Here is a 19,592-nt window from a genome sequence, read left to right as displayed (position 1 = left end):
TGTATGTAATAATATTGTATGTGTATTGTGTATGTATAGATACTGGGTATCTGTTTATTACTGTGACTACCGAGACCCATAGCGGTGGTAGGTGATTATGTATTATATGTTATGAGAGTGTCGGATATGAACATTGCATGAATATTATGTATGTACTATGTAATTTATCGTAGAAGAAAATCGTAACGTAGATTTAATACAAGCGCATTATTATGAACGGTTTTTGTACAGTCTGTATCGATTTATTCTATTTTAATTTTTAATATTAGAAACAATAAAAAAAAATTTTAAAAAGTTAACTTTCTAAATTGTTATAGTTGGCATTCATAATTATTGTATAATATGAGAAAAGTCGACTCGAGCTTCACTAAGAAAAATTTACCTACCTACTAAGCTTATGATATATTTTTTATTATTAAGTTTTAAATTCTTCGTCAATAAATATTAAAAATCTGCTGGGAAATAGGTATAAGCGTTCAAAAATTCTAAGAGAACAAAAAATTTCTCTTCAGCCCAGTCTGAACGACACTGCAGGGTATCGCTCTATCGACGATAATATTATTTTTCTCGATAATATGAGACTGTATACAACATTTTGCGAAAAAATAAAATAAAAATTATAATCAATCGTCAATTGCGATCGTTTATCAGGTGAAAAAAACGTATTACCCGCGAACGTGTATCATTATACAATTATGATCCAAAACACTTAACGAACAAATGATTTGAACGCAAAAACGCTGAATAATAATGTATTATTATAGATATACGATGTGAAATAGTACAAATGTTCAAAACGGACTCTATAATGCGTATATTATAATAATAAATAATAATATACTATCTGAATAAACAGCACCGGAGACTATTCGATTTGAATTTACGAAGAAACTTTGTATTAAATTAATAGCAGAATATAAACGTTACGTATGTATGTATAAAGTATTATATAATGTGTGAAATAATAATTATAATAATATAATCGTCTAATGCTATAACAGGATGGCCGAATTCCATAAGAGTCTATGATTCGGTACCGACTGAATTATAATATTTTTATGATTTCCTACGAACTTTGAATTCATGAATACGTTTATGTATAAAATTATATGAATACCTATTCCTGTTTCCTAATCGTTGATTTATTTACTTATATATATATTATATAAACTTATTATTTACTGAAAACTGTGTAAGTATTTAAAAATGTTCTATGAACATAAAATTATCGTACAAACATACATTACGTCTAAAGTTTTTTTTTTCATTACAGGCACGAAGTCCTTTTGCCACATCTATCAATAATTTTCTTTGTAAATCGATCAGCATATTTTAATTCTGTCATCATATCACCAAATTTTACAAATCCATATTCACTCGATCTAAATTTCGATGACGGGGTCTCTTGTATCTTGATTTCTGGTTGAGAGTATAAACATAATTATATTATATAAAGATATTGAACTTTACTTCAACTTTTTTTTAAATACCTACTTACAGTTTTTATAAAATACATACGATATCAAAGAACGGAAGGAACTCAAATGTGGTGAGAACTGAGCAGCAGATAATTTGTGTTTGTATGTCCACTTTTATCGACGAAGTGTAGAAATGAAGACTTTATGGTGACAACTGAAATCTGCACAAACAACGTGATAGAAATCGCTGCTTATCGAGAAGGGACGTTGAAGACCAACACGAAAAAAAGAAAATATAAGACAGTAATATATAATATAAAATAAAGATACGATAAGTTCAGGAGTGTAAGGGTTATCCATTGACAATGTTTCAAATGATTATTTTTTTAGAATTTTAATATATTTTACTCGTATACGCTACGGCCGGTGTGTGATGCTATGTCATAATTTAAGTGTTTTCAGGACGAATAAAAAAATAGCTTGCAAATATAATGTTGTTCGGCACCACGTGAGATCGAGATTATAGGTACATGGGATACAAAAGTTAGAACAGTTCTCAGCCCAGACTCATCGTGCGAACGATATTCATTATATATATTATACTACTATGTACCATGCATGTTCTATATTATGTACCTGCGGACGGGTTGGAATCTTAAACGATCGTCATAAAGCGGTGTTAAACTCTCCACAAACGTTTATCAAATCAACTCTGTAGTGGCCATTATTTGAAACGGTTATGGACGACATGTCATTCAGATTTTCAAGGATTATAGACTTGTACATAATCATCGACCACATCATCATCGTCATTCGTCATCACCACCATCAAATCATCATTATCATTAACAGCAGCAGCAGAGTGTATGTATGTATCATGTACCTATTATACAAAATATGTAATGAATTGGTGTGGTAAAACTAGTTTCTTTTTTCCATTGCCATTGACTATCAGACATTTAATTCACAGTTATTAACCGCTCAGATATTCGTGACGTAACTAATTACAGGAACCATAATTGTTATTATTTTACACATTGGTTCCCGTAATAATATGGTGTAAATTTTCAATACAGTTTGCGCGTGGAAAAAATATAATATAATAATATGTGTACAGTGTCGTACTTGTACAACAATAATACATACATAATGTGTGCAGTATCGCTGTAACTATGTAAGTTGCAAGTATGCAAAGTAAATACATATTTATTTACGACGACATTTACAGGGCCTGTGCACAAAAAATAAAATAAAAATCATTCCACGAGTATATTTAATATTATATTTTATGTCTTATAATTTACGAGAATGCTAAGTTGTTTACACTGTATGTCGTGTAGTACGGTATATACCTATATGTGTATAAATTACGGTCGGATTATATGTTTGAGTTCCCTATAAGTTCGCACTATAGGAAACATTTACGTTTGTTGCGTACGTATCACTTTGATATATTTTTTTTTTTTACAGTAGATAGGTAGGTACCTATATAATATTATAATGCACACGTGCATAATTTTATTAAACTCGATTACTCGAACCTATGTACAATTTACGATTAATGAGTATACGGAACATTTAGAACCAATTGTTTATTTGCAAGGAAACAACATAATATATATTATAAATGCGTAATGTCAAAAGTAGTCATTAACTGTAATTAATATATAGCTACAGTTGTAATCGTTTAAAAGTAAGAGGTGAACAAATTCAAGCTCGAATAATTATTAACAAAAACAAAATTAAAAACTATGATTGGATAATTACGCACTAATAATCTTTATTCGATTCATGTCTTGAAATAATTATAAATCACATGCATTTTAGCAAACGAAATACAAATACAAAACGTTGATAATATTACTCATATACTTGGCATTTAAAAAAGTCACTATACATACGAATTTAAGTACAGTCTGTGGTTTTAGTATCTTTATAATATTATCTTAAAAAGTTTGTTTCTCGAAAAAAAAAGACAACTAAACAGGTACAAATATGTTATATATTTATATACATTATACAATATGTTACAAATTAAATTATTTATAAAGTGATTATTGACTACAGCTGCTAAGGAATTTTTCTATTACCACAATCGATACATGGCCAAGTCGGTATTTACAATATCAGGTAGTGAGTAGGTAGGAAGATTATAATATTCATATTAATGTTCTACCACGACCGAACGCATAAAAACGTCGACTGCTGCGTGTCTTCGCGTATACGCAGCATACCATGGAAGTCGCCCTCGCGGGTTATCGTGTTATAATATTAGGCATTATGATTTACGTGCTACGATCTAACGTCCGCACTTCATTATTTTATTGTCGTCGTAAACTATCGACGATAGACGGTCGTCGAAAAGGATGTGCACACGAGGAAAACGAGTGGGACAGAGGACAGGCACGGACAGACATAAACAGAAAAAAAAATCGATATCGCAGCGGTGGCACTGCAGCAACACGCGCGTATCATAATATTTATCGACATTATAATGAACCACAGAATAAGATTGTAAAAAACAGAATTGCATCCGTACAGTGTCTTTTTATGCGCTCACTCACCATATACGCTGTATATAGTAGGGGAAAAAAATCGGTGTGTGGGTGGTAAAAAAAGCAATATTGCGTGCGGAACTATTAAAGTTTCCGCATACGCGTATAATATATTATAAATGTAGGCACCTACCGATATGGTCATATATTATACATACTAATATAAACTACCTATATTATTATTATGATTATATCGTTTCAATCCCGCCAAGGGAATACGTCATAATAATATTGTATAACATAACACTATAAGTACTAAAACGGTTAAAATATTCTCTGAAATCGGCGGGCAAACCTCGTTAAGAATTTAACGACAAAATTAATCGAGTGAGTAGGTCCAGCGAACATCAGATCGCTCTACACACCCTATCGCTCCATATGTCTATTTTACGCATAATGTTCGTGTGTATACTCCAGCGTATGGTGGAAGAAAACAACAATTTCAAAGTTTGACGAAAGGTGTTTATAATATACTTAAAGGAAAAAATAAGTAAATACCGACTGGCAGGTGCTTTGAGTTGACAACAATGAATAATAAGGCCAGCATCCACTTCATATATTAAACGTGATATATAACTATAAATGGGTAATGTATTTATTCATAATTTCCACGATAAAACTATATTTATTTATAACACTTTATTTTACACTAATTACGCAATTCATGGATTTTGTGAGCCAATCGATTTTTTCCCGCGAAAAACCCCGATGTGTAATAGTTTTATTAAAAAAAACGTTAAGCGACCGTATATCACGTACATTTCAACATCTTTGCAAAAGCAATAATATTCATTTTTTAAGTCACTGAACAAAATCATACTCTTTCAGAGAAGTAGGTAATAGCAATTATAATTTCCAATCTTGATCGTTTTTAATACCACTTAACAGCCCCCATAATGTATTTTACGAATAGAAAAAAAAAACACACAGAAATATTGCAAAACCGATATGATTTTCCTCTCGCAGATCATCTGAATATAAAACTGAAAATATTAGCGCAGCCCGCAGCTATAAAAGAAAATATTTCTGATCGAAAAATTATAACTCATGTATTAGTACTTAAATTATATGTAATTTCAATGCTAAAAAATTATAACTTTCTCTTCGATTTATTATTACTATGAAACGATTGAGTAGGTACATTTTTTATTTAAATTAAATTTGTTCCACAGAAATAAAATCAGAATCAAATGCAATAGGTACATATATCACGTCAAACCTTCATTTTGTATTCAACAAATTTTAATACACGTATAATATGATATGAATGACTATCAAATAAGGACATTTCAAATTAGGTATACCATTTTATTCCACGTTAAATTAAACTTTTTGGAATTTAAGGAGATGAAGAATGTGTTTAAGTGAAACAATTTGATTAACTCAAAACTTGATACCTAGGGATTTCAGATGCCTTGGTACTACGTTGGATGTATATTCAGTGTTTTTGGACATTTTAATCCAATAGGTTTTATTTAGTAATTAGGGTCCTGAATCACCTAAAATACAGCATAAAACTGTAGTACTTTATGTTTGGCGAAAACACAAACTTTTGAATATTTAAATGAAATCATATGGAGTGACCTTAATATGTATCTAGTAAATAATTCACTATTTCGGTATTATAATATGTATATACTGGTGTCGAATACAAATTGTGTCATTACACAAATAATGTGATAAATAAAGAAATACAATTAAAAATGTTTCACTTTTGAAAATGTTCTAAATTATTACAACACATTTTATGCGGCATGGCATAATATAACTATAACTAAATATTTATCAACCGGTGACTAACTATAATAGAATAATATAATAATCAAAAAATAATTGAAAATCATTAATGATTGATGAATTGATTTTTTATAGTGAAAGTATTATTTTTAAATCTTTTTTAAACGTAATTTTTTGAATTTGAAAACTGAAAAAGCTCAGGTGAAAATATGTGCAATGGTCGATAGATATTATTAAAACATAAAATACGAACATACGATATATGCCGATTAAATGAATAATTTAATGCCTAATATATGTTCATAATCGTATAAACATTACGTTTCTAATATTTACATCAATTCTCAGTTACCTAGAAATCATAGGTGTGAGATGTTAAATTTATATAAGCGGGATATAGACTATTACATTTTTCGTACACAACATATATTCTAAAAATGTAATCAAACAAAATTTATAGGGATTTTTTAACGCTTGAATCTGATCGAAAATGTACGAAACAATAATATTATGATAGAAAAATGTTATACACATACGAGTACTATACGACTTAATCTTGACCACTAGAACGATTTTGAAAAACAGTTCATAGCAGACATTTTTTTTTTGCCAAAATTGACACCAACATGATCATCAAAATTGTATTGAATTTCGATTTAATGAGTGTTAACCGATGGTAAAAAATTGACTAAATATTGGTGAACTGTGATATTCACAACCAAAGTATCCAAAATAATTTGTTGTCTTGTCGTTCACCAAGTCGCGTATCGGTGTACGACCGCACTTGTTATTTATGTGTTTTTTATATACACGATAAAAAAGTGTTTCTATATAGTCAAATCACCATACACAGTTTGGGGTCAAACCCGACCGAATCAATGCGCAAACATTTCATTATATATATATATATATATAGGTATGTATAATGTGTGTGTGTGTTTTTGGTTATTTTTTATCCAGTTACCAAGCTGTATCGTACAGTGTGTGTATGAATGTATGTGTGTTGTTATTATTATTATTTAAAGAGACCCGCTGGAGGAGGACGAAAAAAGGAAATATAATGCATAACCTCCGCGTATATATATATAATATTATATATTATATACATCACATTTATAAATCGTTTCATTTCGGTAATCCGAAATCTGACGTTAAGCCCGAATGATTTATGTTTACCGGTATATATTGTGGTTGAACTTTGCTCGACTCTACGTTCAGGAGTCAAATGTCCTCTGCGGAAAGGGATTTTTTCAATTTTCCTGCCGTTCACCGCCCCGGTGCACTTCCCTCCTATCTATCGCCGCTATCCGCAAACCCTGGGCAATCGTTCTTCACCGCCACCACCACCACCACCTCCATCACACTGCAGCCGCTACAGCCACAAACACCGTTTTGTTTCGTTCGGCCATTGCGCAAATATTCGTGACGGATACCTCTGCTCAACAAAAACAAAAAAAAAACTCCAACATATCAGGTACCAACAAAAACATACATGCACACGCACGCACGAATTCACGTACACCGTTCATGTATGTAAATTAAAGGACCGTTAGTTGGAATATGTCATCAATACGTATAATACACGATGACACGCGCGGCGTATACGAATACACGATGGTATATATTATGGTATGCGAGTTTAATGCGGTGCGTATGATATTCAAATATATATGGAGGGTGAACTGTTATTATTGAAAAACAGAGTTATTTTTAATTTTTTTTTTTTTTGTCGTTTCTATATTATTATTATTATTATTATTATTATTATTGCTTTCGATGCATATTTAGCGTAGGAATCTACCTATATTATATGCACGACGGCCTACGGTCATCGTATTGTTATGTATTGTGCGAGCAGTGTTCGGGTTGTTAATGTTATTATTATTATACATGTTTGGGTATTATATTGCTGTACCTACAGTCCTCCCGATACCGAGAAATTTATTGTTATTATTTTTTAATACGAACCGCGATTTTTCGTTTAAGGTTGTAAAAATAATAGTAAAAATATGCTGGTGGCCCCGTCAGTCATGCAAACGATAAACTAAACGTCGTTTATGGTTTACTCGTTACAAGCTTTTAACCTTATTTTAATGACGTCATAAATGCCGAACGATTTTTATAACATTGTATATATGAATATAATATTATATACACGACCCCCTCAAATGGCGCAGCACGACGAAAACACCGACAATAAAACGTGCACATCGATGACTTTTATTCGGGTTGGCCGTATTATATGTATACGTATAATTCATTTATAAACATTATTCGTATTATCGTGATACTCGTATTATCATATTATTATTATTAGAATAATACGCAACATAGACGTACTCGTCGCCGTCGATAAGAACAACCTTCAGACACGAAGAGTGTTCCTAATTCTACTTAAAACGATACGTTTGCAAATGAGTGAACTATTTGACTGTCTAAAATCAATTCTCAGTTAAATTATTTGTCAAAGACATGTTTTTTTAAAATTATTCCCGGTCGACTACAGGTACGACATAGTATTCTACACAATTTTTATAATAAACCATTGTGACTATTGTCAATTTGATTCATCATTACGTTTATCTGCGAATCGATTTCATGGTTAAATAACATCTGAATAAAATATACATTTAAAGTTCAAATTTCATTGAAGATTTTACTATAGGGATTTTTTTTTTTTTTGCAATTTTTGCAAGCTTCGAAAATAACAGTCATCCGAATTCAAGATAAAAGTGCGCAATAATAAAACTGCTGACGCCTTTTGCTACCAAATTCCAATGATAGGTGCAATATTTTTAAATTCTATGTACATGTACTTATACACGACCGAAAATTGAAATCAAAACCTTGGAAATATTAAAAACTGGAATACATATTCATGATTCGTGATACATTAATATAATAACAGCAATCAATTGATTTAAATTTTAATCGATCTGAAAATACTAGTTATTTATTTTGAGTCGATATAATATAATGTTTATTATAATATATTTGAACAGAACGGACGACTCTATTTGATAATGTTCAAAACGGTTTTGAGATTTTTTCTAACATCACTTGACACTTTGTTAAAATAGGTGGTTCTTTTTACAATAAACAATGATTATCGATATTAGAATTAACGTTTACAAAAATATTTTTATTCGCATTATTTAAGTTCACTAAAACACATAATTGTTTTAAAAAAGGATTATATTTGTTACCATTAATAATTTTTTAACTATTTTGAACGACGGCGTGTATTCTAAATTTAAATCTAAGTAGTTTCCTGAGAAATTTTATGAATAAAAATTGAATTCAAACGAGTTGGTAATTGAGTTAAGGTATTTAAATTTCATATGGAAATAGTGAAGTGGCACAGAGAAAACTCGGAAAACGTATAGGGTAATCACTCCTTCAAAACTATAAATACCTAGGTTATTATTATAGTTTCAGCAAATAAATTAACTGTTGAAAATGTGTGTACATAAACATTTAAAAAAAATATATTCTACTTGAGAATAATATGAAATTATAAATGTTGTCGTAAATAAAGTAAGACTTCGAAGCGTTTAACGATAATAAATATAACTTTGTCAAAAAATGATAACCTATCATTTGTGAAATCAAATATTGCAAAAAGAAATATTAGTCCAGACACTTCAATACGATTCGATTTTAAAACAATCATTGTTGTAATAGGATTGCGACTGCAGTACATCAGTGCATATGTTCTAAAAAGTCGAAGTGTTCGATGGAACATTACACTCTTGCAACGTATATATATATATATATATATCCCTACCTACATTCCTTTAATATCTATTAAAGTCCTTATAACTAATCTTCACATCATATTATACAACGCTAATACTGACGCTGATCGATCCATATTCACATGACAGTCGTGTGTCTATACCGAATATTTTTCGATTGTAAGATGTTGTGGTAAAAAAAAAAAACGGACGTAATATAAGACGTCGACCGACTGTGGTGCAGGCAGGCGAGAAGACGTACGGACGAACAGCCGCAATAATGTAATATATTATATTTGAAAAAAAGTGCTACATAATATCAACTATGGCGTAAAATATATAATAATATTATGCGCGTCGGAGGTCCGGAGACGTCCGAGGGCAACAGAGAGGACATATTTTTAAAGCGCACATTATATATTATTATTATTATAATATACGAGAAACCGAACGTTGAATGTGAAACGAGAACACGGGCCATAAATCCATCGATTTCGCGTTCAGCAAATAAAAACCGGAGGACGCGAGGACGATTTACGGTTTATGCGGTCGTTGTGACGGGCAAATTAGCCGATAAATTATACACTCGGAATCCGATAGTGCGCATAGGTTAAGCTGGTTGCTATGTGGCCAAAGTGAATATTATATAATAATAATAATAATACGAACACGAAACGTGTGCGTATTGTAAGTCTTCGTGTGAGGTTCGAGCACGCGCCCGGCGTCTTTCCACCGGTTTCCCCGCTCGCTCTCGTCGAAGACCCGGGCTGCAAATGGAAAAAAAAAACACAGCCGGGCGATACCTCTCTCTCACTCTCACTCGCTCGCTCCTCCTCACCCTGTCTCACAGTTTTGTCGCGGGCGTTTATTAAAAACGCGTTATTATAATACCATTATATACGGCGACCGCGACAAAATAATGTATATACCTACCTATATAATACGTATAATATATGTGAACGAAACACGTTATCCGCACTGCGGCGCGGTGTAACCGACAAATTGGACGATTTATGGCACCGCGCGAACCTCACTCGTGCGTAGCCGCGTGTGTCTGCTGCGTGTTTGTTCACTCATATACACAATACTGGTATGATAATATGATACATAAGCGTCGTATATATATTATAAGATACCTGACTTAGGGCGCCGTTGTAGGCACCACTACAACGCGTTATCGAAATATTATTACTATTTATTAGAAATTAAATCCGCGGCGTCGTTTAGGCCCATTGGACGTCGTCATATTATGGGTTTTTGATACGATTAAGATCAAGTCATATTTGTTGTATTATGTAAGATATTAGATAGGACAAAAATATTCAATTATATTAAGCGGGTATATTAAATAATCTTATTATATTTATATTATTTACCGATAAGAATGCAAGTAGTTTGATGATGTCGCTTGGTTCTGTCTGAAGACACTTTTGAGTTTCAGAAAGGTGTTGGTTGGAGATTACCGATTCGTTCATCTCCAATAATAATTCTGGTGCGTTCTACATTCATATAAGATATTTTTGACCACCGAGGAATACCACTGAAGTAGGTATGCATATTATAGGAGTATTTTTTCTCTTTATTAGATATTGGTAGTCTAGACGTGTTGTCAGGTAAAGGCTAATGATAATGTCTGTTCACTTGATTAAGTCTCTGATCGAGAGTTTGAGTTATTCTTTCTTCCACTACCTATTAGTCACTAATAGAGTCACTAATAATTAGCGAGTGTCCGTTACAATACATTTTTTAATGTTCCTAAAATAACAGAAGAACAAAACTGTGATAGGATATGATTATCTCTCAATAATATTTTTTGAATAATAATAATAATATAATAACCTAATTTTTTATAAATTCGTATCTAAATAAACGTTATTTAATTAGAAAGAAAGAATAGGGTCCTAACCAATTAAATGGAATTACAGTTTCTAACGATTGGCAATCAGGCAATACTGGCTGCTATACCTCTTTCGCATGTCTCAAATAACTATAAATTTAAAACAATTTATCAATACAATAAGTAGCTTTCGAAGTTTTCATCATTAACTTTCCGTTTAAGGAAATTTTATTACTGTTATACATACTATTATACAAATAATTATGACATGCATTTATAAAACCAAAGAATGAAATTAATTTTTAAATTTTACAATAAAATTGTCTGTCTGAAATAATATCCATCTAGGTCATTTTTATGCTTAAATCATTAATTTGAAAAGCTTAGTAATGTAAAGCATTGTTTGATTATATTTATGTGAAAAAACCTGATTATTATTTGTTTTTTTTTATGGGACAAATCCAAAATAAGCAAACTAGACAATATTATATAAGTTCATCTAATCATCTTATAACTTCTTAATACAATAATATATTGAAAAGTCTTATAGATATTATAAGTAATAGAAAGATAATATCTCAGGACGAATTTCAATGGTTATTATAATCGCACTAGCTACTGGTAAACTGGACCGTAGAAAGTAATACACAAATGTATAAAATATAGTACATAATAGGTTAATGTTATGTATTTATGTTTTGCGTGCAATGATTACATCATTAAATGTGTATGAAGACGATAAATCGTTAAACCCATAAACGCGGGCACATAAATTGGCGAGATTCGGAGAAAGAACTTCGTGTTGCAAACATCGTATGTATTTTATGGTAAATCAACATAAATACTGTGGTACGCACAAAGTTTTTTGTTGGTTTTACCGTTTGCCGAGAAGTACAGAAGCTCTGTAGTTGGGTGGATATATATAATTTATATATAAATATATTTACATTTTAAGAACGAGACGGCGGCGCGTCATGTCTATTGCGTTTGCAAAACTATGAATAAACACGAGTCACTTGCGGAGCTACACGCGTATAATAGACATACGCTATTTATACATATAAAAAAGGAATGCGTGGAAATGTAAACAAACAAAAACAAAAAGGAGAAAATTCCATGTTATTTTAAAATATTATTATCTAGTAAAGCACAATCGGTTATTAAACGTTTATTTTCACTAACGGAATTATAAATATCTACATAATACTATTCCTGATATATTATGTTACCTATACCTAATTATATACTATATTACTTATTACTACAACAATATATAAATACAAAGCGCTCCGATATTATTAATACAATATTGTGTAAACGACGTTTTCATTGGTATATTATTTTTATTTTTATACGATGCCAAGTAAACACTTTTACCCGGTTTCGAAAAATGGTATCATAAAACATACATGTTAATTTTATCGTTATATATAATAATCCTAAATTCGAGTAGTAACCATTGCGATAATTTATTTTTTAAATAAGTTGATTTCTTTTATCAAATTCTCATGTTACTAATTTAACTTATAGAAATACTCTTATTGTACCTTTTAGGAGCAGATTGTGTATATATAAATAAAGAAAAAAAAAATAAGTTGATAGAATATTTTCTATTATAATTATATAATAATACTATTATTATTATATTTCTATTTTATTGGGATATGCAATTACATCAACGTAAAGTATTTAAAATTACTAACATTATCCCTCCCCTCAACTCCCTCACAAATTATTAATTTTTAAATTTTTGCCAACAATAAATTATTCAATTCCTGTGAATTTCTGAGCAGTTATTTATAATTCCTGCTCTGATAGATTTCTCGGAAAATCTATTTTTCCTTAGGAAGGGGGGGGGGAGAAGTAATGTACGTTGTCAAATTAGTAGTGTGATGATTGTCTTCTCTATATAATACACTACAATATCAAATGTTTGATCAGCCGGCGTTCAGGATAGGCAATTCAGGTACACCACTGTCTTGGATTCGTTATTCTTAATTTATCATCACATTCTATTAATAATAATAATGATAATAATAAGTAATAATATTTGACAGCCGTACGCAACCACCTTTGCAATTTGGTTATTAGTCATCTTCAAACCAACTAAAAACATATTATAGTAGTAGAACCGGTTCTTACATGTTTTTTGATAAACACCATAATTGCATTTTTTTTCAGCCGCTTCTTGTTATGGAATTAATGTTCAACGACAATCTACACGGTTTCAATTCAAATATCTGATGTTCAGAATACAAAACAAAACAATTTAATTCCACTTTTTTTTCAAATTGGTTTTCAATTGTAACACTATACAGATATAATATATTGTAAATAGTTTTACACAATAAAAGCATAAGACAAGTATGACTAACGAAGGCGATAATAATATAATTGGTTAGAGAATTCGCTATCAAATCGTATTTGTAAGAACAAATATAAAAAAAAAATACATTTAAGACGTATGGAATGATAAGCGATAAGATTTAAACTTAGAGGATAATATATAATCTTATTGGTCTTTACTCAATTGTATGCCAGTCATGCTGTATACTATTTTAAGTCTTAAAAAAATTTGCATCACTAAGCCGTAACAGGAAACTATAAAACTGTAATTGAGTTCCAATTTGTGTGATTTTCAGTGACGTTTACTCAAAAATACTATATAATATATTAAATAGATTAATTGAACTATTAATATTCCACAGCAAAACAATTGTTGTGCGAATTAGCGAATCTCAATTAATTTTCAATTAGTATTATATGTGTGTGTATGTATATTATAATAAATTTACTATATAGCCTATAATTATTATACTTACCACGTAAATGTATAATTTTATTATATTGTACACATTTTTCAGCGTCTTTGTAAAAATTCATTTTACGTGCCCTGCAATTGTAAAGTAAAAACATATTTGGAATTAGTACGGAAATTCTTGATTAATTATATGGAGTTGAAAAGGCGCGTTGTATACCTGTGTCTTATATAGTTTCATACCACGTTCCATATCAAGATTTATGTCCGACCTCTCTATAAAGTGAAATAATAATATATTATAAAAAATGTATCTTATCCCAATGGCCAAGTTGCCGAGGGTTATTTCTTTAATAAAAAAAAAAAATAATAATAATAATATATTACAGCTCGATCGTGGATTAGAAAATTCATTGGAAAATGTATCATCAATTAATCATCGCCGTCAAAAATCTGTGTGTAAATTTGTTTGCAGAAAAAAATACCGTGGTTGATCACAAACATTAATTAAATAAAATCAATTTTAAAGTAATGAAGTTACCTTTTGTTGATTTTACAGGATCAAAATATTAGAATTAAACAATTTAAGTACCAAATACAATATAATAAATTATAATCTGAACAATAAATTCGTTGAATTTGTTGAATTCATTCACAACACAAAATTATTGGTTAGATTTTTGTCGGCGACCTAATTTAAATATTATCATAACTGATTTTTTCTTAACGCACAACTAAAATACTATATATATATTATTTTTTTTATTAGAATAAGCCTCGGCAGCGAAGGCCACTGGCTGACGTTTGACAATTATTAACATTTAACAATGATATAAGATTAGTCATTACAGTGATTTTGTTAGTACCTACATTACATATTAAGGTTAATTTTTTACAATAAATTTTCGATTTGTATATCTTTGATGAAACTTAGAGTATTTGTGATGGTTTCTATGTTCGGGCCTAGTGATCCGTATAGATGTTCTGGGATGTTATGCCTATTTCTGACGGCTTCAGTTTGTCTGCATTCGACAAAAATGTGTGTTGATTGTTAGGGCCGGGACTCCACATGATGCGCATTCTGTTTGTTCTTCTCGGTTCATTAGGTAGCCGTGTGTGTAGTGAGTATGGCCTATTCTTAGTCTAGTTAATATTATTTCGTCTAAAATACTATATTATACACGTTAAAAGCAAATAATAAATTTGAATTTTATCAATCTTATAGCTACGCTAATATATTTTATAAATACAATAGAATATGGATGCCAATATTGAGTATAAATCTTAAATCAAGTTAATTATAATATTGAGTTAATAACCACATTCTCTGCAATGTCGTAAACGATAAATAACGAGTACAAAACAATATTTCAAAATTATGTCTATATTTTTATTTCTTACATTCGTATAAAATAAATAAATTACGCACGTTTAATGTGTTGTCACTGCGGTTATTCACAAATCAAACGAATTATTCACGAACATGATTTAATTTTAGATTTGTTATGTTGTTTATTCCACACAACAGTTTTATTGGCAAAAATACTCGTATTACGTCGAAATTAAAAAAAAAAAAAAATAATAATAATAACAAGATAACAAAACGACTGTTTTCTCGAAAATAAACTGCAGGATAATCTTTTCTTTGTCTTTTCTTCACACTTTATCGAATCCAAATGAATCTCACTGCGTATAAAAACACCGTATTGAATGAATAAAATAATATATATATATTTGTGTTCTTTTAATTTGTACGTTATCCTCGGTGGTAATGATTCGTCGTTCCAGTCGCTTGCTTGTAAACCGATATTTTTAAATCTGATCTCATCAGTTTCACATTTCTCCGCCGTTAAGACACCCTTTGTTTAGCGTCTCCCGAGTGATAGTTTTTCAGATTTTCGTCCGGAACACTCTCATTTTACCAGCACTCAACATTGTAGCCGTTTTGAAATTCTACGCACACAATGCTGTATATGACGTGAACACTTGTCTTTACGTTCCTATATATAATATCATAATATTACATGGACTTTTTCGCACACATAAATTAGCGATCATACCTATACCAAATGGAAATACCCGAACAAACTTTTAATTCCTTTGAACTCCAGAGGACGCTGAATTAAAACTTATTTAGATAAAATATTTTATTAACAAATTATTACTTAAGGCGTCCCATACAAAGCAATGGGTGGCGGGGTATTCTTAAAGAATATTTTATACACAACAGAATATAAATGAAATTATATTTCAATTCTATACAATAATATTATTGTATATAATATCATTTGTGCTACAAAACTAGATGCTTCTTTTTGTAACAGTTTTGAAATGTTTTATTTAATCTATTTAAGCAATTAAAAATGTATAGTAAAAATTGACATGATATTTGCATTAAAGTTTTAAACTTTAAGAATCATATTTAGTTAAAAAGTATTTCTGATTTGTATATTATTCAGTTTATACTATTATTATAATATATTCCTACATATACATTTTTTAATTTACCTTAGTGAAAACACAATATATTACAAGATCAAGTTTAAATACTAAGACAATAAATTTTTTTCCGAATAAAATAAACCGAATACAATTAACAAAACAATAATAAATTGAATAAGTTAAAAAAAAAACATAATTTATTTTATTGCTATTCCGGCCGTTGCAGCGAATATTGCATATTATAAAAATGTATATACACGTATATAGTAAGCCAGGTATATTATACAATGTATATATATTAGGTGTACCATATTACGGATGTGTGTAGGAGCTCTAATATACGATTTTATTGGAGTCGGAAAAACTGCAATTACGACGTAGGTATACTGTGCATGTACCATTGTGAGTTCAATAAAAATAATAATAATAGAAAACAAAATTGTAATATCATATATATTATAATATATTATCTTATTATATTGTATATGATATTATTATATTACCTAAATATGAGTTACGCCTATTATTTTATTATATATTGTTTTCATCGAAATCACGTTATCTGTAAAATGTTTTTTGTAATGGTAATACCGTTCGCGTGTTGCATGCATTTTTTCTCCATTTGTTTTTTTTTTTTTTTCTTAACACGGTTCAACGTATAAACTCAATGGACGGGTAAAACAAATAAAATGACGTACTTGGATATTGTTCTCAGTCGACTTATTTTACCGTTGATACGCGCCGATTATTTCATGTCTATACCCTCTGCCACGAAGAGGAGAATTTCGTAATATATATAGATCACTGACGACGACGTCTTCTTTGCACGATATAATAATAATATTATGACACCTATATTAATATTATATTCTATGACCGTTTCGCAATGCGCCACTTTAAACAATATAATATTATTATAATGGTATTAGGTATATATTTCGTATTGACATTAGACGTGCGGAACGGACGATCAAATACAAACACGCACATCATTGTTTATGATGATGGTAACAATATAACGCATAATATTATAGTAATATTCCAACCAGATTTATTGTTATATTTAAAATGCTCCGTTTTATTTTATTATAATATTTATATTATTATTATTATTACTCCATACGACTGCAAGTACACGCTCTTTTTAGTCCTATAGGAATCGAACGTAAACCACACGTGAGCGCTCCACTGTGAACTACAACAACACATGCACACATTATTATTATTATTATTATTATAACATAATATTCTACACGAGTGATGTATTTTATACGCATCTATATAATATATCGTCACAGAGGTCTTTGTGCACGACCACTAGACCGTGTACCGATACCGAAATAGACATCGGCGATTTTCGTAATTATATATTATTTCCCTAGACAAACGATTATTCATGGCAGAATCCAACGGTTCGTGTGTGTTTTTTAATCTAAATATTAACATCTAGAAGATAAAAAAAAAAAACAAAAACAAAAAACAAATACAAAAAACCAGAAGACGACGGATTTAAGGAAGATCAAAGGAGACCCACAATTTTTCTTGTCATTAGCGGTACTTCACCGGTGTTGCCAAGACCGGTAATACAATATATTATACGTTAAAATATGTGCCAATTATGTCTTGAAATAAATTATATATGATTAAACGTATGATTGAAGGACCTTTGGCCGGCGCTAAGAAATTCAAGAAAACTTATTAAGACCGAAACCGAAGAATCTACGTTCGTATAATAAATAATAAAACAATCACGTTTTTGTCGGACATGCGTTCAATTTATGTCGTCAGAGATTTGTAAGATACTGTATTTTAATTTTCAAACAAAATTGTTGTCTACAATATTTCTGTTTAATAGTAATATATTTCAACTGGATATGTGTTTATACTATATAGAGCCATCTGGTTAAAATCGTGTGCCACATTATAATAAACATACGAAAAAATTAGTCAATGTTTATGACTTGAATTAAAAATTATAATCAAACAACACAGATCATAATACTTATGAAGTATACATTTTATGTTCAAATAATATTTTTCAAGATATCATTCGTTTAACAATATTAGGTATACGAGAGCACAATGATAAATATTAATATTTATCCATCTATTTTAACGTATAATATTGTTTCAAAATGATACAGACAATACACTTGAAATACTTAAGTTCATATTATTATAAAATGCAATATATTTATATATTATTTCATGTTATAAATGCAATAATATATTTCAACTGTATGTGTACGGTAATGACGATATAGATTTATACTTACAAATACACATTTTATGCTACATTATTTTATAATATTATATTACCCATGCGTAAACTAAAATTTTCTGTACGATTTATGGTTTTATAGACGTTTATTATAATATATGTAACGTATACAGTTTCGTTATTGCATTTGAATATTTTATGAAGTTTTAACATTGCAACGTAAATAGTTTCATGACGGGTAATTTAATTCAAGTTGTACCTAATAAATATTTGGAAACATAATATTATAGTTGTTATTTTATTGATATTTAAACACCTTTTATTATATAATATAATAGGCTGGGCCTGGGCGTAAATATATATATACATTTAAAAGAATATGAAACACGTATAATATGTATTTAATGACTATCCCACGTTTCGGTGAAAAATAAGAGAATTGCACTTTGTTTTTTTTAATACCTGACCAGAACATGTAATTTAAATAAATAGTAAACCCAACCAAATAGATGAACGTACACTATTTTAGTTTTATGAAATACGCCTCTATATGCATAAAGTCGTACATTCGGTCAAGTCGGATAACATTATAATTTTTTTGACTGCACACGTTTGCATACCGATAATAAGAAGCGGTTTAGTCGTGTAGTGACAATTGTAGTATTGAACAATAAAAAATATATTATAATACACGATTTTATATTACATAATACATAGATGATAAGTCACGTGGGTTTAGTCGTCACTACAAATTGTAATAATTGTAATAGTTACACATGCAAGTTTTTTTTCAATGTCGACGACAGTGATTTTGTTTCCAAGTTTTTTTTAAAAATATTTTTATATTGACAACATGAAATTTATTTAAAACAAAACTAAAAAGAAAT

At 29.8% G+C, this 19,592-nt stretch overlaps 1 long non-coding RNA gene across 1 annotated transcript in view; it reads right to left on the bottom strand.

Annotated features, from left to right (window-relative positions):
• Positions 1 to 1,260: 1,260 nt before the first annotated feature.
• LOC149056729 (uncharacterized) overlaps positions 1,261 to 19,592 on the bottom strand; it is a 40,776-nt gene continuing 22,444 nt past the window's right edge. Inside the window, exons 4-6 of the long non-coding RNA XR_016191221.1 lie at positions 2,055 to 2,301; positions 1,499 to 1,639; positions 1,261 to 1,419 (exon numbers count right to left, since the gene is read on the bottom strand). This is a non-coding gene — a long non-coding RNA (uncharacterized LOC149056729). The remainder of the gene's footprint in view (positions 1,420 to 1,498; positions 1,640 to 2,054; positions 2,302 to 19,592) is intronic.

The sequence above is a fragment of the Diuraphis noxia genome, unplaced genomic scaffold (assembly GCF_037042655.1).
Source record: "Diuraphis noxia isolate RWA-SAM2 unplaced genomic scaffold, SU_Dnox_SAM2 contig0003, whole genome shotgun sequence".
NCBI classification, from domain to species: Eukaryota; Metazoa; Arthropoda; class Insecta; order Hemiptera; family Aphididae; genus Diuraphis; species Diuraphis noxia.
This window is presented reverse-complemented; position numbering and strand designations above follow the sequence as displayed.